The sequence below is a fragment of the Myotis davidii genome, unplaced genomic scaffold, assembly GCF_000327345.1.
Source record: "Myotis davidii unplaced genomic scaffold, ASM32734v1 scaffold142, whole genome shotgun sequence".
Lineage (NCBI taxonomy): Eukaryota > Metazoa > Chordata > Mammalia > Chiroptera > Vespertilionidae > Myotis > Myotis davidii.
This window is the reverse complement of record NW_006294400.1, coordinates 1,713,830-1,726,707: the sequence shown is the minus strand read 5'-3', so window position 1 is coordinate 1,726,707 and position 12,878 is coordinate 1,713,830. Positions and strand designations below refer to the sequence as shown.

At 57.9% G+C, this 12,878-nt stretch overlaps 1 protein-coding gene across 1 annotated transcript in view; it reads right to left on the bottom strand.

Annotated features, from left to right (window-relative positions):
* Positions 1-12,878, bottom strand: part of FAM129B (family with sequence similarity 129 member B) — a 33,112-nt gene that overhangs the window by 19,123 nt on the left and 1,111 nt on the right. The gene's annotated exons all lie outside the window — the stretch shown is intronic.

The window sequence follows — 12,878 nt, the reverse complement described above, 5'->3', positions numbered from 1 at the left end:
GCACCCGACCGGGGCTGGGGTGTTGGAAACGGGACGGCCCTTTGGAGGGTGACGGGCAGCTGTGGGCACAAGGGTAAGGCCATGAGGGGACGGAGGAGGGTCTATAGGTATGAGCACCAACCGCGGGAAGGTGTCCACACTCCGTCACGTAGAGAAGAGCCACAGAATCGCGCGGCCTGCCGTCGCATTTGAGGTTGGCCCTGTCCGTACATGTAAACCTCCTGGAGGCTGATGGGACAAGGTCGGGAAGGCCACACTGCAGACTGTGGACATGGGACCTCTGGGTGTGGGAATGAGGGGTGCAGAGTCCACTCCATCTTCTGCTTTACTCACTTTTATTACATTTGATTAGCTTACGCGCATGACTCTTTTCACGATAAAAAAATAAATATCCTAAAAGTGACTCATCTACCAAGTTAACAACCTTTTTGCTCGCACTGGTCGTTGGCTTCTCTCTTCTGCGTAAGCGGTTTCTGAACCGAGAAAGTGAGTCCTGTGGCCTCGGGCACCCGTCAGACACTCAGTGTGTGCACTGCCAGGCATCCCTCTGTGCAGATGGGGAAACTGAGGCCGGAGAGGGCTGTGACCCACGACAAGGGGGCCATCTCCTTGGGAAGGACTTCCCGGTGCTGAGTCCCGTCCAGGGGCGTGTGCGCTGGCCCGCTGTACCTCGCTGGGCCTCAGTTTCCCCTGCACACTAATAGGCTGGACTCAATCACCAACAGGCCCTGCTAACCTGGCAGCCAAGGATTCCAGGTTTCTCAAAGGAAAAGAGGCGGACGTGACACCGTCCCTCTCGTGCTGGTCTCTGGGGGCAGCGGGCACCCGGCTAGGTCAGCAGTTCATGGAATCCTCTCTATAGCTCTGTGAGGTAGAACTGGGTCACGCCACTTCATTTTTTTAAATATATTTTTATTGACATTTTTGTGGATCAGGGAGGAAGGGAAAGGGAGAAAGAGATAGAAACATCAATGATGAAAGAGAATCACTGATCAGCTGCCACACTGGGGACCGAGCCCGCAACCTGGGCATGTGCCCTGACCAGGAATCAAGCCGTGACCTCCTGGTTCATAGGTCGACACTCAACCACTGAGCCACACGGGCTGGGCGGGTCGCCCCATTTTACAGAGGAGCAAACTGAGAGCAGAGAGGTTAAGTCTTTGGCACAAGGTCGTACAGCTAGCAGGCGGCGTAGCTGGGATGTAATCCTGGGGCCCGGCAAGGAGGTGGGGTCAGGGAGGAGGCCAAAGCATGTGCGACATCCTCCACCTGAGGTCTCAGGCAAGCCACGCCCTCCGCCTGGAGGAAGCTCAGCCCCTGGAATCCCGTCCACCGGCCTGGCCCTGCCTGCACCCCTCTTCCCCGGATGAGATCCTGTCTGTGCACATTCTGTCTTGGGGGGAACACAAGGAGAGCAGATGAGGAATTTGCTTTGACTGCCTATTTCTGAAAACCATAAACAACCAGAACCCTCTCAAAGACCATGGGAATTGTTTTGAAAAATGAGGCAAGATGGGGAGTGGGGGGGGGGAGGTGGGGGGAGAGATGGTAATGAATTGGGGCCAAATAGAGAAAATAGGACCCTAGATGACAATCATGTTGATAAATCCTGTAATCACTATCATTGGGGGGGGAGGTTGGGCGCGGGGAGCGGGGCAAGTTTTACAGGCACGATCCCCAAGAACCTTCAGGAAAAGCCTAGGGAGTCAGCACTGCTGTTTTTCCACTTTATGGATAAGGGGCTCCTGGTGCCAGAACAGGAGAGCGGGGTTCTCAGCCATCAGCCACTCAGCCTCGGTCTGGGGTATTGCCCCGAGCAGCCTGGCTCCCATGGGCACTCTCCAGGGTGCAGGATGGGTAGGTGTGGGCCCTCCGACCTCGAAGGTCCTTCAGCCAAGTCTGTGGGAGTGTGACCCAGCCCTGTGCACCCAGCCTCGGACAGAGCATTCTTTCTAGAAGGGCCGGGAGCTGCCCTGACCTTGGGGCGCCAGGTCCAGGAGGAAGCTGAACCTGGGTCTCAGCTGCCGGTCAGCGAGGGCCAGACATCGTATCCAGGCAGCGTTTAGGAGGCTAGACAGGGGGAAAGTGCAGGACGGGCAAGACCAGCCAGGTGAAGGCCAGGGATCACCGAGGGACGGCGTCCTGCAGGCCCACGTTGGCGGGGGCTGTGGGCTGGAGAGGAAGCTGGCGGAAGCTGAGGAAATGACAACCCGAAGGAGGTGACCCAGACAGAGCCCGGAGGCGAAAATGAGGCGGACAGACCTGAAACATCCGGCTGAGAGCGGCCAGGCGAGCTGGGAGGCAGGGATGAAATTCATTTTAAACCTCTCACATTATCCAAGGGCAACTGGGGGCCAGGGACCAGGAGTGAAGGGCAAGAGGACTGGGGGAGAGGGGAGAAGTCGCCAGGCAGAGGGTGGAGAGAGGAAAGGGTACCAGCAGAAACTTGGAGCAGGAAAAGGGGAGGCAGCCCCATGCGCCCTGCACCCCCAAAAAGACTGCAGCAGCCCCGGCCCCCACCCCACCGCAATTACAGACATGCCTTACTATCCGAACTGAAGAACTGTACAGATCTGCCTGGTTTTTACTTTACTTTTATTTTATTTTTTGATCTGCCATTTTTAGATAAACCCTTTGCTGCCTAAAATTCTGGAACCAAACAGATTGAAGAGCGTGGGGTCTCTCACACCCAGTAGCGGGGGATGCTCGTTTGTGTCTAAGGATTGACTGCAAACCCCAGGCGGGTGGGCTTGTGGTTGCCCCTGTGGCCTGGCACAGCAGGTGCTGAGGGAGGGGAGTCCATCCCCCAAATGGTTACTGAGGGCCTGCTCAGTACCAGGCCCTACAGGACGGGCAGAGGCTGGGTAAGGGGTGGACTAAGAGGTGGCATCGCTAGGGAGCTGGACGCTCGCCTAAGTTTGGCAGCAAAGGGAGCGCTGGAAAGGGGAGACTGTGGGGGAATGCTGTGGCTTCCTGGCAGAGGTAGCCCCAAGCACATTCTTGAGAAATGTCCTAAGACAGCTTGGGAGGAGCTGCCCCCAGCTTGATACACAGGAAGTGCCACAGGAAGGCCGAGGATGAGGACTCGACCTCAGAGAGGCAGGAGGGGAGGGGGCCAGCCCCCCTTCAAGGACAAAGAGCTGGCAGGGGACACACCCTGGACAGGTCTCCCTCCCTGGCCAAATGTTGCTGCAGGAGGAGGACCCTGCCAGCCCCCTCCCTACACATGCTACTCCGCACCCCACTTTCCTTTCCTGCCTCCCTGCAGGGGCTTGTCTCTCTGGGGCGGCCACCGGGATTTTACAGCTTGAATTCCCACTGTGGCGTCCCTGCGTGCCTGGTGGTCCCCGAGGCCTCAGGCGCCCCTCTGCCCTCCCCACCTGCCACACCAGCTCTTCTCACTTCCTCCCAGAGCTTCTGGAGACACCACACCATGGATTGGGAACTCCAAGACCAAGGCTCACAACCATGAAGGAGACTCAGCCAAAGAGGGTGAGGGGCTCCCCCGAGGTCACACAGCCAGACTGAGGCATTCAGGTTCAAGCTGCAGCCTGCTGACCCCCTCCTGACCCTGCCTCCGACCACTGCTCCATAGGGCACCCTCCGCCCCTGGGCCCAGGAACTGAGAGACCCAGGCTAGTTGTAGGGATCCAGTTGCTGCTGGGAGCTACAGAGATGCTGGGGCAGAGACGTCTGAGGGTGTGTGCTGGCTTCGTCTACCTTCCATATCCTCTCACCCATTCCCCCTTCCTCCTGGCACTGACCCAGCCCCAAGTGCTGCAGCAGGAGAAGGTAGTGGGACTGAGGGCTTGCCCTCCAGCCTCAGGCTCCCAGCTTCCTGGTGAGGAGCACAGGGTGGGAGATGGAGTCCGTTCCGCCAGACCCCAGGCCTGCAGCAGCCTAGCTCTCTCAGAGCCTCAAGTTCCTCATCTATAAAATGGGCATAACACAATCCATTCACAGCGCTCTGCAGGTCAGGGATAGCCCTTGAAGCGCTCAGTTCAGACCCCCATAAATGTTACTTTTAATCATAACAGTTCTCAGCCTATAACAACAACATAAGAGACTAACATTCCTATTAGCAGGCATAACTTTTATAGTTTGAAAAAAATCCAATAAAAACTTTTGGGAAAAAAAGAACCAGGAAAGTAATCACAAAATCAGAATAATGATAAAGGTGGGCAAGTCTTCAACAGACAAAGGTGAGCCCATGAGGAGGAAGGAACGGCACAGGCAGAGGTGAGGGGGTGGGAAAGGCAGGCCGGGTGTGTGCGTGGAGCACCCCGGAACCCAGGCTCCCACTCAACCTTGGCGGGGTCCCCTGGCATAACCTTCTGCCTCTACTAGTGCCCAGAGCCGATCACTGCCCCCTTCTGTGCCCCTGTGCCAGCACATCCCACAGAATTAGGAGGGCCCAACACACCCAGATTCTTCAAATGGCCCAGAGGTGAGTACGGTAAAGCTCTCCCTTTACAGGTGTATGAACCGAGGTAGGAAAGCTTAGTGGCTCACCAAGGGCCATTTCTCTCTGTCAGTCAACAAAAACCTAGTGTGCAGTTCCATGGGTTGTCACAGGAAGGGCCCACCTGTGTGTGTGGGGGGGGTCCTGATTCCCGCAGCAGCCCGTAAACTCTAGGGGTGGACCTGAGTACCCCACTGTGCTCAACCTCAGAGAGCCACTGCCCACCCGGGGCCTCCAAGTCTACGTCATGTCTGCAGTACGAGGGTAGTGGGCTCCAAAGAGGATACTTCCCAGGACATGGGGGCCAGGGCAGCACACACACACTCTCTCTCTCTCTCTCACACATACACACTCACACAGATACACTCACACACACACTCACACTCACTCTCACACACATACAGTCACATACACACACACACATACACGGGGGCTGTTTTAGATTTAAGCCTTCAGTGAGCTGGCTGAGTAAGGGATCTTGCATCTTTAAATCTTGGGATCTTAGGAGGCTCTGCCCCCTGAATGCCTGGAACCCTGTCTCCAAAGGGTATGTCCTTTGGGACCATTGAGGGTGACTCGGGGCGGGGGGGGGGCTTCTCACCAGCCAGTCCTCCTAACTCTGCCCCAGAAGCCCCCGAGTTTACCAGGCATGCTATCCTCTGTGAACATATGCATTTTCAACAGCAAATGTGAACAGATACTGTTACGCCCACTTTACAGATAAGGAAACTGAGGCTCGGGGAGACCTGGCGACTTACTCAAAGACACACAGCCTGGAAGGGCAAGAGGTGGGTTTCAAGCCGTGTCTCACACCAAAGCCTCCTCCTCCCCTGGCCTCCCACACTGCAGCACAATGAACTTTCCGAAGCCCTACCTTACACTTTCTGGCTGGGTCTCTGTCTGGTCCCAAGAGGCAGGTAAGCCGACTTTAACTGTCCCACTTTACAGGTGAGGATTCTGAAGTTCAGAGAGGCAGTGACTTTCCCAAGGTCACGCCATTGGCTCCACTGCCAGAGCCAGGCCTGAAGTTTGGGGGCTCCATCCCCCCTCTGGTCAGAGTTAGCAGGGAACCTTCACACCTACTGGGTCCCTACTTGTCCATCTTCTCTGGGCCTCAATCATCCCACCTATAAAATGGGTGGGTGGGTCTCTGTTGGCTCAGCTGACTTAATATCTTAATAACGATCTAATCGGTGTTGTCCTGGCCCCAGGAGCTGACCACCTCCTCTGAGCTGTGGGTGAGTCAACTGAGTGGGAGCCGACCACAGTCACCCCCAGGCTGGGCAGAAGGATGGGGATGGGGTGAGGGGCAGGACTCAGCCCATCTCCTCCAGGCACCTGAGCTCTGGATGAAAGCCCCAGCTCTGCCACCTACTATCTATGTGGCTTCGGCCACGGCAGTTCCCCTCTCGGGGCCTCTGTTTCCGTCGCTGCAAAATGGCACAACAGTAGATGTCTGACGGGGTGATAAGAAGATCTATGGGCGAAGGAGAGCGAGCGCTGGCCCTGATGGGAGGAGGTACGGCACTAATGGAGACGCCTATTAAGTGTTCCTGTCCAAGGCTCTTCCAACCCAGGGAGAAGCCCTTGACACAGGGGCGAGCAACCACGGTCCCCCCATCCCCAGGACCCGCACCGACAGCAGCCAAAGCAGCCGGAAGGACAGTAATCTCTGATTTTCCAAACTGACAACGTTAAGGATCACGCTACTTCCTGCGCTCAGATAGCGGAGGCTGGGCCAGAACTGGGGAGGCCCCAGGGTGGCCTGGAGTTGCCTGGAGACTCTGGGGTGGGGTAGAAGATGGGGTACTGAGCCCATGGTTCCCATAGGGAAACTGAGGCTCGGAGAAGAGAAAGTCCTTGCTGAGCTGAGAACGGGAGGAAGGAGTGCAGGGTCCTCGGAGAATGGACCCAGGTAGGTAACACCCTGCAGAGTCTGGAAGCCAAGCTAAGGAGTTTCTTTGCTTTCTCGCGGCCCTTCCAAAGCCCAGCACGTGCCACCCCTGAGCTAAAACTCTGAGCTGGACCAACCCCCAAATCCTCAAGTCAACCCCGCGCCAGTTGCTGTCATATCAGAGGAACGTTTCAGACAAGGAGATGGAGACCCAGAGAACTGAGACCCCTCCCAAAGACAGCAGGATCTGAGCCCAGGCCCCCCACTCTGCTGATAGTGGGGTGCCAGGGCAAAGAGGAAGCTCTCCCCCTGAGACCACATCAGCCTGTGCCAACCCTGGGGGCTTCATGCTGGTGCCAGCCCTGCTTTGGCCTCAGCTGAGGGCACTGTGCCAGACCTGCTCCTAGCCCATCCGGTCCCTCCAGTGGGCTCCCGGCCACACCTCGCCACCAGGCCCAGCCCGGTTTCAGGGCTGAGAGATTTGCTTACTGAAACCCTGGCAGGCGGGGTGGCCCGGAACCTGCCTGCCTAGTTCCCAGGGCGCTGGGGAGCAGGGCCAAGGAGGGAATGTGGGGGAGACAGCCCAGCACCCCAACCCCACCCACCGCAGAGCCACCCACCCCAGAGCTGAAGGAAGAGCAGAGACAGAGCGAGGTCGGGACTCCACCTCCCTGTGTCACAGTTGTTCCAAGTGCCTCCATGGAGAGCAGGCGAGCCTCAGGTTTAGAGGTGTCGACACTCTCCTAGGGTCACTGGTCGGCTTGCCCAGGCCCAGGACTTAGCCAGGGCCCTTCTACAAGACCCCCTCCCCATTGTGACGGTTAACACATGGTAGCAACGGCTGTTTGTTCACGCCTCCTCTGTGCCCAGGATGGTGCTACACGTGTGCACACATTCTTTCATGCACTGTCCCCACTTTACAGAGCAGGACACGGAGACTCAGAGAGGGCAAGTGACTTCTCTAGGGACAGACATGCACCCAGAACCGTCGGAGTCTAGCAGGGAACCTAAGCTGAGGCAAATCCGTCTCACTCCACCTTCCAGACCGCCAGCCCCTGGGGGCAGGGCTCCAGGCAGCACTGGCCTGTGGGTGGCCGCAGAAAGGCTGACAAGGCTCCCGCTCAGGGCCCGTAATCAGGGGGAACCCGGTGGAGGGGTAATGACAGCTCCAGGGGCCAGCAAGGGACGGGCTGGGCAGCCCATCTAGGAGAAAAGCCTGAACGAGCAGCAGAGCCAAATCCAGACGGCAGGACATGCCCCAGTCCAGCCCTTGTCCAGAAGGGGAATAGCACCCGGTGGGGGGGAAGGGGGGTGGCGCAAGGGACTGATCAGGTCACCCCATGAGCATGCCCTGAAGCAGGCGTGTAGAGCAATGGCAGGTCCCTGGGACCCCACTGGGGGGCCGAGAGGATTCCCACACCCATCACACCCCCGTGCCCTGCCCCCCAGCACAAGGCCAGCAGGCTTCCTAGCCAGGAACCAGTCCAGCTCAGCCCAGACTATACCGATAGTCCCTGGCGCCCAGCCAGACCATTCCCATGTTATGCCGGCCACAACCTCCAAATCTCTACCCCCTGCCCACTGATCCTCCCCAGCTCAGAACGCTTCTCTGGCTCCCACAAGCCCCCTGTTGATCTCCTAGTTGTTGGTCAGGCATGTTCCCTGTCTGACTCCCCCTGGCAGTGCCCACCACACCTGGGACAAGGCCTGGCGCACAGTAGGAACAGAATGGGAAGACAGCCCAGAGCAGGACGCCAGAGGCAGCGATCCGGAGCCAGGGCCGCCCCCCGCAGAGAGACACCGCCCCATTGAGCAATAAGGCTCCCCACACACACCCCAGAGATTCCTCACCACAGAAAGGGAGGCTTAAGCCCAACCCAGGGCTGTGGCTGGGTCCCAGGGACGAGAATGTGCACAATGCCGTCTCTTTTCCTGGGGAAGGTGGCTGCCACCCCGAGGCCTCCCTCCCTACCGGCCTCAGGTGCCCTGAAGGGACCCTCTGCTAGGTCACCCCTCCCGGGGGCCAGTTATGAACCAGGAAAAACCTCTCCCTACATACACAGCAGCCCGCAGCACACCCAAGGCCCACTAATGTCGGCCATCTGACCGCCGGCCCGCTCTGCACGAGGGGCTTTATGTGGGAGATCTCAGTGGCCAGGAGGACGGAGGTTTCGTCATCACCCCAGCGGACAGAGGGAAGAACGAAGGCAGGGGGCAGTTCGGGAGCCTGCCTAAGGCCACCCAGCCGGACAGGCACCATGCAGCGTCGCCACAGGGCCAGCACTCTGCAGGGGTGATTAGCAAATGGTGACATCACCCCAGGAAGGGTGGGTACTAGGCATCACCCCATTGAGGAAACAGAGGCCCTGCGGCCCAGTGACCTGTCCAAGGTCAGCCAGCTGTCAAGTGGAGAACACTCCAAACTGGGCCTGAGCCCCGACTCCAGGGCTGTGGGAACAGCAGGCGACAGTCACGCAGGGCACTTTGCAAAGGCTCTCGCCGGCCTCCGACTGCCCAGGAGACCGTGGGCTCACCCATGGCCGCGTTCTCAGCACCTACCACAGGGCCTGGCAAACTGCACCCCGCAAACACATTACACTGAACCGCAAACACATTACACTGAACCGAATGCAGGGTCCACTACTATCTCAACCGCATTCCCTTCCCACGCCCCACCTTGCCCGTCTCCTACCCACTCAGGCACTTCCCACCTCCATGCACCCACCTGGGCTGTGCCCGCTGCGGAACTCCCTTCCCCTCTTTCCCACAGTTCTAAATCTTAGCCAGACTCCAAGGCCCGACCCAAATGTCATCTCTTCCATCACAATGTTCTGAGTTACCATTTGCATATGATTATAATAATAACTGGGGCATGAGCTAATGCATGTAACACTTAGCCCCATGCCAGGCACAGAGGCAGCGCCCCATGTTAACAATTAGAGTCAACATTATTTCTTTTAACCCTCGCCGGATGTGTTATTAAACGCTTTCTGTAGATGAGGGCTCTGAGGCTCAGAGGTGAAGTGACATCACACGGGTAAAGCCTCGGCTCCCTGCTCCATCCCAGCACCTGGGCCTGCCCAGTCCACGGGCAGAACACAAGTCCGTGTGACTCCGCTGGGACAGTCCCCACTGGAGGGCAGCTCCCGGGCTGGTAACAGGCCACTGGACCTGAGAAGGGCCCTGAGATCAAGTCCAAGCTCCCCATTGGACAGATGGGGAAACTGAGGCTGGGGGGAAATGGGGAGAATGAAGTCAGTGGGAATTCAGTACCCAGAGAGGAAAGCAGGCTCAGGTCTTGGGGTCTCTGGCCTGGAATGCTCTCCCAGAGCCCACCGCCTCCATCTGGCCAGGCACACACGTCACCTCTTCCTCCCCAAGCTCAAACGCCACCTCCTCGGGGACCCCCACACACACCCCAAGTCCTCTCCCCACAACCTCCTACCGCAGCCTCCCCTACCCTTGGCACCCTTCCCAGCCACAATCACTGCGTCACTGAGAAGGGCTCCTTCGGGCAGGCTCTCCCCGAGACAGACCCTGTCCACCACCTCCGGCACCCAGCTCACGCCCGGCCAGGTGGGTGCCAGGTAAACACATGCTGAGTGAACAACACCCGGTGGGAGCCCATCCAATTTCAGATGCCAGACTGGCTGTGCAGGAGGCTGCGTGGGCCTGGGGGAGGCTCAGCAGGGCAGAGGCGGCCGGCCGCCCCATCACGAAGGCAGCTTTGGGGCAAGGCGGCGGGCGGGCCAGGGGGAGCTGGTCGGGAGTTCTCACAGAGCCGCCTTTAAAGCTCTTCTCAGTTAGCAAATATTTAACCACAGCTCAGCGCAGCGACCCAAGTCTGGCAGGAAGCATGAGCTCTGAGGCGGGAGGGCCTGAGGAGGGAGGGGTGGCCGGAGGGCCTGAGGAGGGAGGGCTGGCTGGAGTGCTCTGGAGAAACGGCAGAAACAAGGCAGACTGAAGATCCAGCCACCCTGGGCTGCCCTTTCCTCTACACCTCCGGGCTGCCTGGAGGGAAGAAGTCAATTCCCATCTAGACACAAACCGGGAAACAAAAGCCCTCTCATGCCCGCCGGCCCCTCCCTCGCTGCCCGTACCCACAGCCTACAGTTGGCGGCTTGTTCTGGGGCCTAGAACCCAGGCGTCCCTGCTCTCTGGGAGCACAGACCCCAGCTGGGAGGGTGAAGAAGGGAGGGGTGCCAAGGCCCCCCTGCAGCGTCACCCACAGGACCGGCCTACCCACAGCCCCCCTGGTGCCCGCGCTGTGCCTGCCACGGAGGGCACCCCTGCTGCTCCCAGGAGCACGTCTCGGGCGGGCTCCCAGGCTGGTGTCCTGCATGGCGCCCTGACACGGCCACAGCCACACCCAGGCCAATGGAGTCATGAAGAAAGGATCAAAGGGAGGGTCAAAGGCAGGTGGAGACTCCCAGAGCTGCAAGATCACCGGAGGGCCAGCCGCCCCGCACTGAGCACCCTGCTCAGCCCCCGACCTCCTGCCCCCGAGAGAGCCCTGGCTGGGGAGCCAGACAGACACAGAGCACAGCCCAACTCTGGGCTGCAGTGGCCACCCGAGGAGCGTCCGTGTTCCCTGCGTGCGAGCTTCTTCCTCCTACGGCTGTCATCGGGGTGGGCACAGAGGGAGCTGCCTGTGTGAATGACCGTTCTCTGTGCTGTGTTTCATGCCAATGAGTGGGGCCAGCAGAGAAGAACCAGAACAGCAGCTACATGCTTGGGTTCCAATCCTCCCGGGCCCTCGAAGGTTAACTCATCAGAAAGGGAAAATGGAGAGAGAAATGAAGATTCTGAAAGCAGACACCCGACAAACCACATGCCACCAAACCTCAGCGACCAAACCCTGTTTGCTCCCTGGCGGTGGGGGTGGGTGGTTCCTTGTCTCTCCGAGCCTCCACTTCCCACAGGTGGATAAGGCCAAGGGAGAGGCTAGAGGTAAAAGTCCGCTGAACTTCATGACGGCAGGACCATGTGCGTCTTGCTTTTTGGTACCTTGTAATGATACCGTTGGTTTTTTTTTCCTTATCGCATTGACTAAGACATCCAGATCAATGAAAAGCCTCTAGGGCAGCGGTTCTCAACCTGTGGGTCACGACCCCTTTGGGGGTCGAACGACCCTTTCACAGGGGTCACCTAAGACCATCGGAAAACACATATATAATTACATATTGTTTTTGTGATTAATCACTATGCTTTATGTTCAATTTGTAACAATGAAATTGGGGGTCACCACAACATGAGGAACTGTATTAAAGGGTCACAGCATTAGGAAGGTTGAGAACCACTGAGCTAGGGTTTCAACATCAATCTTGCTCAGTATTCGATGAATGACTCTTTAAAGGGCTGAGTACCAGGTAGGAGCTGCTAAGGAAAAGAAGGAAGGACAGCTCTTCTCCCCAAACAAAAGAGTTGGATAATTCCCTGGGAAAGGGAGACGCTGGGAAAGCCAGCCATAGCAGGCGAAAGCCACGCTGGAGCCTGTTCTCCAGGGACCCACCAGAGAGGGCTTTCTGTCTAAGATGCCCGGTGTGGGGCAGGCGGCTCTGCGAGGTAGAGAGTTCCCCATCACTGGAGGTGTGCAAGCAGAGGCTGGGTGGCCAATTGGCAAGGAGGCTGCAGAGAAGATTCTGTCCCAGGTGGGAGGTGAACAGCAAAAACACACTCTTTGGGACCAACAGACCCGGCTCTGCTACTGACCATGACTTCCAAGCCTCAGTTTCTTCATCTATAAAATGGGGAGAAAAAGAGTACACACCTCAAAGAGTTGCTGTGAGGAATAAGACAAAGTGTGAGAAGTGTTTGGCACTCTGCCTGACTGTGGGTGAGAACCCGATAAATACCAGCTGCTGTCCTAATAAGAACCACTCACTAATAAATGCCAGTCCCTGTGGGCCAATTCTAACAGAGACAGGCTAAACAGAGGCACAATCCCCCACGTTTCATTAGCCGAGTGCCCTCTGACGGCAACATTCTTTACACTAAGTCCAGGCTACACACACGCACACCTGCCTGCCGTGCTGGCTCCCTGGGTCCTGCAGGCAAGTGAGGTGGGGGCAGGGGGAGGGTTCCTGCCTTTTCAAAGCCAGGGAGGGAGAGGGGGAGGGGGAGGGAGGACGGATGAGCCAATATGAAAATTCACGATGTGTTTGCTGCTGGGCCAGAGGAAACCCAATCTGGGGCTGGAATGCCAGGGACTCGGAGCATGGGGAGGCTTTATGCAGATAGAAGATGAAAAGTTTATTCAAATAACAAGACTCCTATGGCTGCCCTCTGAGCCAGCAGAGGACGAAGGCCCTGCCCCACCCTTGGGTCACCAGCTGCAGGTCTCCTCGGGGACCAGAAGGGGAGGTACCAGAAAATCCCCTCGGAGGCCCTGCCAGCTGCACATTCCTTGGTCCAGGTGCCCGCATGACCCCCATCTGTCTGTGCTCCCTGAAAAACTGCGCTTAGCAACAGCCCAAGCTCTGTGTCTGCTTCCCAGGGGATGTGTGTATGTGGGGGGGGGGG